This window comes from Schistocerca americana, chromosome 8, assembly GCF_021461395.2.
Source record: "Schistocerca americana isolate TAMUIC-IGC-003095 chromosome 8, iqSchAmer2.1, whole genome shotgun sequence".
Classification (NCBI taxonomy): domain Eukaryota; kingdom Metazoa; phylum Arthropoda; class Insecta; order Orthoptera; family Acrididae; genus Schistocerca; species Schistocerca americana.
In genome coordinates, this window is record NC_060126.1 from 330786407 (window position 1) to 330799420 (window position 13014).

A 13014-nucleotide genomic window follows, 5' to 3' on the forward strand; every position below is an offset into this window, starting at 1 on the left:
GGACTTGGCTGCAGTATCAACAGAGAGGTGGTGTAAGGAGAGGCTTGTGTTCCAAGCAGACCCTGCCTGTGGCTGTACCAGATGACGAAGATGATGATGACGATGATGATGTGATGATGATGATGATCTCATGATTCACATTTTCTACAAATTGTCTGTACATCTGTATCCAAGAACTGAAATGCTCTATTAGGTACATGGAATGTAGTTCATTGTACAGCTGCACGACAAGTAGTTATGTACTGTAAATAGGACTTAGTATTTACATATGTAGATAAATATTTTATTTAATGATATTAATATAATAGAGGGAAACATTCCACGTGGGAAAAATATATCTAAAAACAAAGATGATGTGACTTACCAAACGAAAGCACTGGCAGGTCGATAGACACACAAACAAACACAAACATACACACAAAATTCAAGCTTTCGCAACAAACTGTTGCCTCATCAGGAAAGAGGGAAGGAGAGGGAAAGACGAAAGGATGTGGGTTTTAAGGGAGAGGGTAAGGAGTCATTCCAATCCCGGGAGCAGAAAGACTTACCTTAGGGGGAAAAAAGGACGGGTATACACTCGCACACACACACATATCCATCCACACATATACAGACACAAGCAGACATATTTAAAGACAAAGAGTTTGGGCAGAGATGTCAGTCGAGGCGGAAGTGCAGAGGCAAAGAAGTTGTTGAAAGACAGGTGAGGTATGAGTGGCGGCAACTTGAAATTAGCGGAGATTGAGGCCTGGTGGGTAACGGGAAGAGAGTGTATATTGAAGAGCAAGTTCCCATCTCCAGAGTTCGGATAGGTTGGTGTTGGTGGAAAGTATCCAGATAACCCAGACGGTGTAACACTGTGCCAAGACGTGCTGGCCGTGCATCAAGGCATGTTTAGCCACAGGGTGATCCTCATTACCAACAAACACTGTCTGCCTGTGTCCATTCATGCTAATGGACAGTTTGTTGCTAGTCATTCCCACATAGAATGCATCACAGTGTAGGCAGGTCAGTTGGTAAATCACGTGGGTGCTTTCACACGTGGCTCTGCCTTTGATCGTGTACACCTTCCGGCTTACAGGACTGGAGTAGGTGGTGGTGGGAGGGTGCATGGGACAGGTTTTACACCGGGGGCGGTTACAAGGATAGGAGCCAGAGGGTAGGGAAGGTGGTTTGGGGATTTCATAGGGATGAACTAACAGGTTACGAAGGTTAGGTGGATGGCGGAAAGACACTCTTGGTGGAGTGGGGAGGATTTCATGAAGGATGGATCTCATTTCAGGGCAGGATTTGAGGAAGTCATATCCCTGCTGGAGAGCCACATTCAGAGTCTGGTCCAGTCCCGGAAAGTATCCTGTCACAAGTGGGGCACTTTTGTGGTTCTTCTGTGGGAGGTTCTGGGTTTGAGGGGATGAGGAAGTGGCTCTGGTTATTTGCTTCTGTACCAGGTCGGGATGCGAAAGCTGTTGTCAGGTTGTTGGTGTAATGGTTCAGGGATTCCAGACTGGAGCAGATTCATTTGCCACGAAGACCTAGGCTGTAGGAAAGGGACCGTTTGATGTGGAATGGGTGGCAGCTGTCATAATGGAGGTACTGTTGCTTGTTGGTGGGTTTGATGTGGACGGACGTGTGAAGCTGGCCATTGGACAGATGGAGGTCAACGTCAAGGAAAGTGGCGTGGGATTTGGAGTAGGACCAGGTGAATCTGATGGAACCAAAGGAGTTGAGGTTGGAGAGGAAATTCTGGAGTTCTTCTTCACTGTGAGTCCAGATCATGAAGATGGCATCAATAAATCTGTACCAAACTTTGGGTTGGCAGGCCTGGGTAACTAAGAAGGCTTCCTCTAGGCGACCCATGAATAGGTTGGCGTACAAGGGGGCCATCCTGGTACCCATGGCTGTTCCCTTTAATTGTTGGTATGCCTGGCCTTCAAAAGTGAAGAAGTTGTGGGTCCGGATGAAGCTGGCTAAGGTAACGAGGAAAGATGTTTTAGGTAGGGTGGCAGGTGATCGGCGTGAAAGGAAATGCTCCATCGCAGCGAGGCCCTGGACGTGCAGAATATTTGTGTATAAGGAAGTGGCATTAATGGTTACAAGAATGGTTTCCGGGGGTAACAGATTGGGTAAGGATTCCAGGCATTCGAGAAAGTGGTTGGTGTCTTTGATGAAGCATGGGAGACTGCATGTAATGGGTTGAGATAGATCAACACCTTCAACCCATTACATGCAGTCTCCCATCCTTCATCAAAGACACCAACCACTTTCTCGAACGCCTGGAATCCTTACCCAATCTGTTACCCCCGGAAACCATTCTTGTAACCATTAATGCCACTTCCTTATACCGCAAATATTCCGCACGTCCAGGGCCTCACTGCGATGGAGCATTTCCTTTCACGCCGATCACCTGCCACCCTACCTAAAACCTCTTTCCTCGTTACCTTAGCCAGCTTCATCCGGACCCACAACTTCTTCACTTTTGAAGGTCAGGCATACCAACAATTAAAGGGAACAGCCATGGGTACCAGGATGGCCCCCTTGTACGCCAACCTATTCATGGGTCGCCTAGAGGAAGCCTTCTTAGTTACCCAGGCCTGCCAACCCAAAGTTTGGTACAGATTTATTGATGCCATCTTCATGATCTGGACTCACAGTGAAGAAGAACTCCAGAATTTCCTCTCCAACCTCAACTCCTTTGGTTCCATCAGATTCACCTGGTCCTACTCCAAATCCCACGCCACTTTCCTTGACGTTGACCTCCATCTGTCCAATGGCCAGCTTCACACGTCCGTCCACATCAAACCCACCAACAAGCAACAGTACCTCCATTATGACAGCTGCCACCCATTCCACATCAAACGGTCCCTTTCCTACAGCCTAGGTCTTCGTGGCAAATGAATCTGCTCCAGTCTGGAATCCCTGAACCATTACACCAACAACCTGACAACAGCTTTCGCATCCCGTAACTACCCTCCCGACCTGGTACAGAAGCAAATAACCAGAGCCACTTTCTCATCCCCTCAAACCCAGAACCTCCCACAGAAGAACCACAAAAGTGCCCCAGTTGTGACAGGATACTTTCCGGGACTGGACCAGACTCTGAATGTGGCTCTCCAGCAGAGATATTTCCTCAAATCCTGCCCTGAAATGAGATCCATCCTTCATGAAATCCTCCCCACTCCACCAAGAGTGTCTTTCCGCCATCCACCTAACCTTCGTAACCTGTTAGTTCATCCCTATGAAATCCCCAAACCACCTTCCCTACCCTCTGGCTCCTATCCTTGTAACTGCCCCCGGTGTAAAACCTGTCCCATGCACCCTCCCACCACCACCTACTCCAGTCCTGTAAGCCGGAAGGTGTACACGATCAAAGGCAGAGCCACGTGTGAAAGCACCCACGTGATTTACCAACTGACCTGCCTACACTGTGATGCATTCTATGTGGGAATGACTAGCAACAAACTGTCCATTAGCATGAATGGACACAGGCAGACAGTGTTTGTTGGTAATGAGGATCACCCTGTGGCTAAACATGCCTTGATGCACGGCCAGCACGTCTTGGCACAGTGTTACACCATCCGGGTTATCTGGATACTTCCCACCAACACCAACCTATCCGAACTCTGGAGATGGGAACTTGCTCTTCAATATATACTCTCTTCCCGTTACCCACCAGGCCTCAATCTCCGCTAATTTCAAATTGCCGCCACTCATACCTCACCTGTCTTTCAACAACATCTTTGCCTCTGCACTTCCGCCTCGACTGACATCTCTGCCCAAACTCTTTGTCTTTAAATATGTCTGCTTGTGTCTGTATATGTGTGGATGGATATGTGTGTGTGCGAGTGTATACCCGTCCTTTTTTCCCCCTAAGGTAAGTCTTTCCACTCCCGGGATTGGAATGACTCCTTACCCTCTCCCTTAAAACCCACATCCTTTCGTCTTTCCCTCTCCTTCCCTCTTTCCTGATGAGGCAACAGTTTGTTGTGAAAGCTTGAATTTTGTGTGTATGTTTGTGTTTGTTTGTGTGTCTATCGACCTGCCAGTGCTTTCGTTTGGTAAGTCACATCATCTTTGTTTTTAGATATAAATATTTTATTTAAAATATACAGGGTGATTCAAAAAGAATACCGTAACTTTTGGAATTTAAAACTCTGCAACGACAAAAGGCAGAGCTAAGCACTATCTGTCGTCGAATTAAAGGAACTATAAAGTTTCATTTAGTTGTACATTTGTTCGCTTGAAACGCTGTTGACTAGGCGTCAGCGTCAGTTGATGCTAAGATGGCGACCGCTCAACAGAAAGCTTTTTGTGTTATTGAGTACGGCAAAAGTGTATCGACGACAGTTGTTCAGCGTGCATTTCGAACGAAGTATGGTGTTAAACCTCCTGATAGGTGGTGTATTAAACGTTGGTATAAACAGTTTACCGAGAATGGGTGTTTGTGCAAAGGGAAAAGTTCTGGACGGCCGAGAATGAGTGATGAAAATGTAGCACGCATCCAGCAAGCATTTGTTCGCAGCCCAGGAAAATCGACTCGCAGAGCTAGCAGAGAGCTGCAAATTCCACAATCAACTGTATGGAGAGTCCTACGAAGAAGGTTAGTTATGAAACCTGAACGTCAACTACCCGAGGCGATGGATCGGCCACTAGGCAGCCCGTGACAGAGCACTTCATCACTGGCCTCCAAGAAGCCCTGATCTTACCCCCTGCGATTTTTTCTTATGGGGTATGTTAAGGATATGGTGTTTCGGCCACCTCTCCCAGCCACCATTGATGATTTGAAACGAGAAATAACAGCAGCTATCCAAACTGTTACGCCTGATATGCTACAGAGAGTGTGGAACGAGTTGGAGTATCGGGTTGATATTGCTCGAGTGTCTGGAGGGGGCCATATTGAACATCTCTGAACTTGTTTTTGAGTGAAAAAAAACCTTTTTAAATACTCTTTCTAATGTTGTAAAACAGAAGGTTATATTATGTTTCTTTCATTAAATACACATTTTTAAAGTTGTGGTATTCTTTTTGAATCACCCTGTATAATTATAAGTAAATAAATATTGAGCTACCAATAGCAGATAAACAGCAACTATCTAGTACAAGGAGTTGTTATGTTGTTTTAATTATCAACTCAGAAAAATACAATTAAATAATTATGTTTTTTGTTTATTTGTAGATACATGTCTGCAGTCCTGGTACACACTGAAATCCACAAACTATCATAGAATGCTGTTAGAGGATCCAAAACAAAGTGTTGCAGCCCATTGATGAAGAACCGTATCATGTTGTAACTCATTTTCTATACAACTTTCTATGACGCAGTGGCTAGATGACACTCAAGGACCAGAGTATCACATGCCAAGCAACAACAACAAAAAGTGAAAATTGGTCATGGATAAGTTTTCAAACTTAAGCGCCCATAGTCTAGGGGTAGCATCTTTGATCCATAATCAAAATGTAGGCAGTCCCAGGTTTGAAGCCTGCCACTACTTAAATTTTGATTAATAATCAGCATTTGGTGGCCGAAGACTTCCAGCATAATAAGTCATTCTCAGTCTGTCAGTGGCCTTGTCAAAGAGGGCGGAGTAGCAGGCATAGGCTCAGGGCAATCTCTTGCCCCTGGGGTGGGAAATTGTCCCAAAAAGTGGAAGAATGGTCAATGATCAACAGCATAACGATGCAGAAGGCAATGGAAACCACAGCATTAAAGACACATAATGTGTATCCACAGGACATGTGGCCTGTAAATGAGAAAGTGGCATGATGATGTCTCCATTGGCAAAAGATTCCAGAATAGTCTCCAACTCGGATCTCTGGGAGGGGACTGCCTAAGGGGAGGTGACCATGAGAAAAAGAATGAATAATCAACGAAAGGATAATGTTCTATGAGGAAAGGCGAAGATCCAATGATCATCAGATAATGTGATGCTGAGTGTTTTTTGGGACTCTCATGGTGTGCTGCAAACAGTTTATGCTTATAAGGGGCAAACAGTAATAAATGCTTACTAGCAAAATGTTCTGAAGAGGTTGCTGAAGGTTGTCAAGACACAGCATTACAGAAAGCCGTCCAAGGTGATATTCTTCCTTCAGACATTGACCCACCTCAATCTTCACAGAACAATCACACATGCTGCTTCTTTCAGCTATCAAATTTTGGCTCACAACCTGTATTCTCTGGTATGCCACCAAATGACTTCTTTATCATTACTTGGACAAAGAAACCATTGCATGGGTGACACTTTCGGGATAAAGCAACCAAGTGATCTGCCAAGTTATCCATTATTAGGGAAGTGTGTCACACCAAAGGCTGAATAAGGAGAGAAGGACTAATGTCATCACCAGATTCCTTGATTACAGCTTTATTTTTCAGAGATGATAATTAAAATTATGACTAGCCCTCATAGAACTGAGGTGGCAGCAGCTGCTTTCAGGTTAGAACAGTTACTCTGCTAGAAACACCATGATATCCACTTTTTAGTGGCCTAATGAATTTTGTAATCTTCTTGGGGGATGCATGTTGGAAATTAATGTCTGTTGATGGTGCGTTTAGTGTTTTCCAAAGTAATTCTGCTGCATTTTTATTCAGATGTTGTATTAGTTGGTACAGCATTTGCAGCCACTGTGTCAATTTAATAATCAATTACATTGCATCATTATTTCTGTTGCAGCTCCTGACTGGCATGACAATGCTTGCTGTCTTTTTAAGGAATACTCATTACATCTGGTGGCCAATCATTTGAACATGTGTTTTGCCACAGTTCATTGTGGGCCTGACACAGCTGTTGAACCATGTATTATGTTTGCTGCAAGAGGAATGAACATATTGGGTTGCACAGCATGCAGAGTAATTGCTTGCAGTCAGTGATATACAGTACAACACCCAAAAATGTTGCCACGGGTTGGCAGTTTTGTATGTTTGTGTGATTGTGTGCAAGGGAGTGTATAGTTAAAGTAGAAGAAGTGTAGTAGCTCAAAAGCTAGTAACATCACTGGGGTGTTAAATGTTCTACAAATAATCAGTTACAGGGAAGTGGTTGCTTTTCCTCACTTTCATTTATTTTTTGTTTACTTCTTTAGTGACGTATTTTGGAGGAGCTTTTCATTATATGAAGGAACTCATTGCCCAAAAAGGGTATAGAAGTTGTGGGTTTTCTAGGCAGATTTGTATATGTCTATCAATTTTCTGCTATCTGTAACTATAATATTCTGCTACCTTAATGGGATAGTGGTATTCTTACATTTCTTTGTTAATATACAGGGTGTCCATAAAGTCCCTTTACAACTTCAAAATTTTATTACAACAGTATTTGTTGAAATATTTTAACAAAATTTCTTTTATTGTAATCACTGTTTATTAAAGTTTGTATATATACTACAATTTTGTGTTTCAAATATCTGTAGATGGAATGAGCTGAATATGTATAAAATGGAAACTCCTCAAGAGAAGGCACAATGTGTGTCCTGATTTACTGAGACAAAATCGGATGTTCAGACTCAACCTCCAGAACGAAGTATGGAAGAGATCCACCATCACACCCTTCAATCTATGCATGACATAAAAAAATTGTGGAAACAGGGACAGTTTTGGATAAAGGGAGGAGCAGGTGACCAAGACCATTTAAGGAAAACATCGATTGTGTTTTAAACATCTTCACTTGTTCACCTATGAAGTCCATCCGCACTGCTGCCAGACAGTTGCAACTACCACGTTCAACTGTGCATAAGGTCCTCCACAAGAACTTATGGTTGGAAACTTACAAAGTGCAACTGTTACAGACACTTGAGCCAAATGACAAGCCAAAATGAACAGAGTTTGCACTCAGCATGCTGGTATGCCTTTCGGGGGATGAAGCATTCCTCAGGTGAGTTTGTTTCAGTGATGAGGCAACTTTTCATGTTTCTGGGACATTAAACAGACACAATGTGAGAATCTGTGGATCTTAACACCTCCATGTAACTAAGGAGCTTCACCAGGATAGTCCAAAAGTGAATGTGTGGTGTGGAATGATGTACAACCAAATAATTGGACCATATTTCTTCAACGAGTTAATTATTACTGCAGATGTTTACCTTGACCTTCTGACAGAAAATGTAACACCACAATTGATTGACTTACAACCAAATGTCATTTTCCAGCAAGATGGTGCACCATCACATTGGGGACTGCACGTTCATCAGTTCCTCAATGAAACATTTTCAGGCGGATGGATTGAGAGGGATGGGCCAATTTCTTGGCCATCATGTTCACCAGATATCACTCCCTTTGACATTTTTTATGGGGGTATGTAAAAGATATCATGTATCAAATGCAGATATGGGACATTGTTGACTTGAAGCAAAGGGTTTGTCATGCCATTGCTACCATTGATGATGCTGTGCTACAGCGAACATGGCAAGAAATAGAGTGCCGTCTTGATGTGCTTCGTGGAACTAAAGGTGCCCATATAGAGGTCTATTAAACACTGTCAAAAAACTTATATAACCACTGATTACAATAAAAGAAATGTTGTTAAAATATTTCAACAAGTGCCATTGTAATAAAATTTTGAAGTTGTAAAGGTATTTTATGGACACCCTGTATACTCTGACTTTTGCCACATCCCTGAACATTCATTTTCATGATGTGATGTGAGGGACATAATTAATGCATGAAAGAATGAACAAATGAACACAAGGTAGGCAAATATAGTTAGGAACATTAACAACAATACATTTGTACTATGATGAAATTGTTATCTGTGATACATGATAGTTTTTACCTAACACTAATATTCAGCTATACTGAACTATAAGTAAAAATGTCTTCAGTGTCATCTGTTATACTTAACATTTGCTGTGAAGTCAGGAAGTGCTCAACGATACAACTTACAAACAGCTTCATTAGAGAAAAAAGTGTATGACAACAGCAGTCATATTTTGAAGCATAATTTCTTACAGGCCACTGATAGGCTATTAAGCAGAACAGAATTCAATATCTAATCAGTTACATACCTGTATATGGTCAGCAAATAATCAGATACACATTGTAAACATGTCATACTTGTTCTTCAAATGAAGCGTTCCACTTCATAATATGTATTTTAACATGATTTATAAAATGCAGACCAAACCAATTTATTAAGTTATGTCAGCAAGTGCACACAGTTACGTAAAAACCAGTTTACATATGAGATGCATTGATTAGCATGTTATTTAAAATGAATAGAGCTTTATGAGTTGATAATCTTTTCCAAATAGTGCCAGTGCTAGCACCACCATTTGTTATTATAAAATAAACATTTCATAAAGGAAACCATGGTTTTTATGATGCCAACAAACAACTTTTATGTGCAGTGTACTGAGCCCTTTGTAAACCATAGTACAGAATTACAGTTTTGGGAAACTCCAAAAGCAATTATACAAAAATTACTTTTACACTTTAAAAAAGGCCATCAGGACCACCCTGGATAAAAAAAAGTATCATGCTGAAGTGCCTTCCATAATATAAAAATACTGGCATTGCCATCCATGTATACATACAGAACAATAATTTCAATATTCAAAGACAATAGATAACTATAAAAAATGAAGATGCTCATACATATGGTAGAAGAAAAACAGGTCAGCTGAGAAGTGAACCACGCAGACAGGGATTTCAAAAACACCCATGATAGTAGGTATACGACTGGTGAAGCATCTTCTTAAAAGTGTACAGGACAGTATGAATGAAAACAAATTCCAGAAACTTCTTAAGGATTATTTAAAGGAAAAAGAATTTTATAATGAACCATATTTAATGTATGCACGTTTAGACATAAATATAAATCAAGAGAAGAATTTGTGCAATACTCCTGTCATATTTCCCAGTTTTATATTGTGTAATATGTAAGCTAAATATTTAAAGACACTTGACTGAATTAGCTTGTCCTATGTAGACAGTCTGTAGCCTACATAACACAATCAGATGGTGCCAAATAAAAATAAGTTAATCAATTACCATATAATTCTCATTTGTGGAAGCGAATTTGTATATTGGTGGTATCTGTAATAGCAAACACGCACAATTTTATGAAATGTTTCTTATTCCAATTTATGGATGCATCTATACAATTTATAAACATTTTTACAGGCATATGATATAGTCAGTTCAAATAATCTCTTAAAATAAATGACTTTCTGTATGCAGATACAGGCCTACCTCATTGTAGATAGATACAGATTGTGGTATGTTCCCAAATGATTAATAATTGCTTTATAAAATTTAAATTACTATAAGCAAAATAACCTCTTCTCCTATAATGTTCCAGACAATAATGAAACTCACCTTCTATAAGTGATATCCAATATTACAGCACAAGTCAATGTTACTCAAAATAACAAAAAACACGTGTTCACAACAGCTGCCCATGCAAGTACACACAGAAAACTAGTGACCACAGGCATACACAGGAATGCTGTAATCTTGGTTTTTTGTAATTCCTGGTAAGTTGCTTGTCAAAGTAAATCATATCAGCAGAGTGATAAGCTGTGAGATACACTTAGGTTAACAAATATGGGTGTGTTCGCCTGAAACTGAGTATTAGCAAGATATAAAAATGTCAACATGTATCATGCTTTGTAGAAAGAAAGTAGAAAAGATGGAAAACACATACAGAAGTACACTTTTATGAGAGAGTTAAGTATTTGGAATAAAGTATTTCTTTCATATTGTACACAATATGAATTAACCAAGTAATGCTAGAGACATTAGATGACATATATTTTCTATTTACAATAAAATGCTTTCCCTATTGTAGTACATTTTTCCTACAGTACATTGTACTACATCAATTAACTTGTAATACAGATATGAATAAGTGTTGCTTTAAATGAAAAACCTATATAATTCAGTAGTTTGAAGTATTTACAATATACATGCAAGATAGTATTTAAACAAGTACATAATATCTACCTAACAAGTCTGTCAACACATAGTACAGATATTAGGATAAAAAAAATTTATCGAAAGTAGTTAGTTCTTTTTAGTATTTATGAGAAAATGCCTGATTTACATTCTTACAGCACTTGTATGTACCTGAATTTTGGAAATTATATTTAATGCTATGATAATGGAGACTTGAGCATTGTCATTCATACCCTATTTAACTTCCATTTCACTGAAGCGACCCTGCTATCCATAATGAATGAAGTTTTTAGCACAGACAGTGAAAGTATTTAATATTATCTATCACAAGTATTGGCCATTTGGTTGTAAAACATTTTTTATCAAACTTCATTATTTGTCATTTAAGTATCCATATATCCTTTATGTGTCATAGACCCTATCATAGTCAACTATCACAAAATTGATGAGTAATATTTGTGGTTATGTATACTTTGTTTGATCTGATATAATTTTTATTGTTATTAGCAATTATGCAGAGGGGCTTTAACATAGATATTGGTATTTCACAGGAAAATTCAAATTACATACATTCAGTTTTAAAGTATAAAGTAAAAATCAGATGTGTTGTTAACAGCGAGTACTGACCTTACAATATGTATTAGGTATGTCAAATAAGGAATTATGAATTCCTGTACAATAACTTCACTATGTGGTCATAATTATAAGTAAGTCATACAAAACATGCTATTTAATGAATCTAATACAATAACTGAAGCAAACGAAGATAGTCAGAAGAAGAAAAATACTTATATGTGAAGAACACAAGTATTTAGTTGCTGTATACAGCTACTCATGAATTTCACTACTGAATGGAAGAAATATTCATAAACCAATAATTATGTTATATTTAAAATTAAAATAGCAAAATAGTAGGAAAACTGATACTTCGGGAAGATCTGCACTGTTCTCAGTTACACTAAATAGCTCTCATTTATTTGTTACTGCTGCTTTTTATCTACAGCTGCTTGCTTATTATTTTGTACTTAATAATGCCTCATCTTCCTTAAATTCAGAGGAAAATACCATGTTAAATTACTAGAAATATAAAAATTACTAAAAAATGTAAAAAGTCTATTTCTGTTACATACAAATGCCTCAATGAAATCTCAAGTCATCTCAGTAACTGTGTCTCTGCACGATAAATCACAGTTCTTTGTGCTCCTCAATACCATTCACACCATTGAACCAGTAAATCTTGATTAAATTCAAACTACTACAAAACTGTCACTACTCTCATTAAGTAGATGTCCCAAGTTCTCTGACTGTACACTATGAAATTGATCACTGACTGACTCTTTCAATGCAACTGTGTATTTAGCTACCAAAACTTACAGAGTCATTCTGTAAAAGACAATGACAATGCTTACTGCTGTCATGCAGAAAACAAAAGAATACTAACAGAGCAAATGTACACCATCCCTAGTCAGCATATGTGATACACCAACAAACTGCTCTGACCGTTAATGAGTAAAGAATAGCATTTGTCAGAATGCTGTAAGAACGCAGACCTGCTAACAATGCCTTTTTTTATGCTATTAGCTAGAATATTCATGTCCAGGATTCAGATTGTCATATAACCTTTGGAGTTAGCAGCTAATAAAAAAATGTTTTAAATTTACATCAGAATTTGCAGAATTTCCCCATTTCTTGCTTCATGTCTTCTAGCAGTTTCTTAAAATTATTCACATCACAATGCAAAATCACATTCTGAATTCCAAACTCATTCATGCATTATCACATTGTTCCATAAATCACAAAATGAAAGAGAGCCTTCAGGAATATGGAATAAGTCAAATTATATGTTAACTGCACAAGCAACCACTGCTGACTACTACGGTAAAGCATAATAACATAAAATTATGACTTCTACCAATCTAATCACACTAATGACTGTGGGCATTAAACACACACACACACAAATGCAGCTCACACACATGACCATAGTCTCTGGCAGCTGAAGCCATATTACCAGGCTAAGAAATTGTGATTTCAGAGAAATATATCAGCTGTTTATATACCTGAAAAGTTAAAAATCAGAATTTACATTCTGTAGTCCAAATATTCTGATAAATAACTAAGCAAATGGTTCATAA

The 13014-nt window shown here is 39.2% G+C and overlaps 1 protein-coding gene across 1 annotated transcript in view; it reads right to left on the reverse strand.

Annotated features, from left to right (window-relative positions):
- LOC124545316 (protein rhomboid-like) overlaps positions 1 to 10426 on the reverse strand; it is a 124460-nt gene extending 114034 nt beyond the window's left edge. The window contains exon 1 of the mRNA XM_047124218.1: positions 10301 to 10426. The gene's annotated coding sequence lies outside the window, so the exon portion shown is untranslated. The remainder of the gene's footprint in view (positions 1 to 10300) is intronic.
- Positions 10427 to 13014: the final 2588 nt, after the last annotated feature.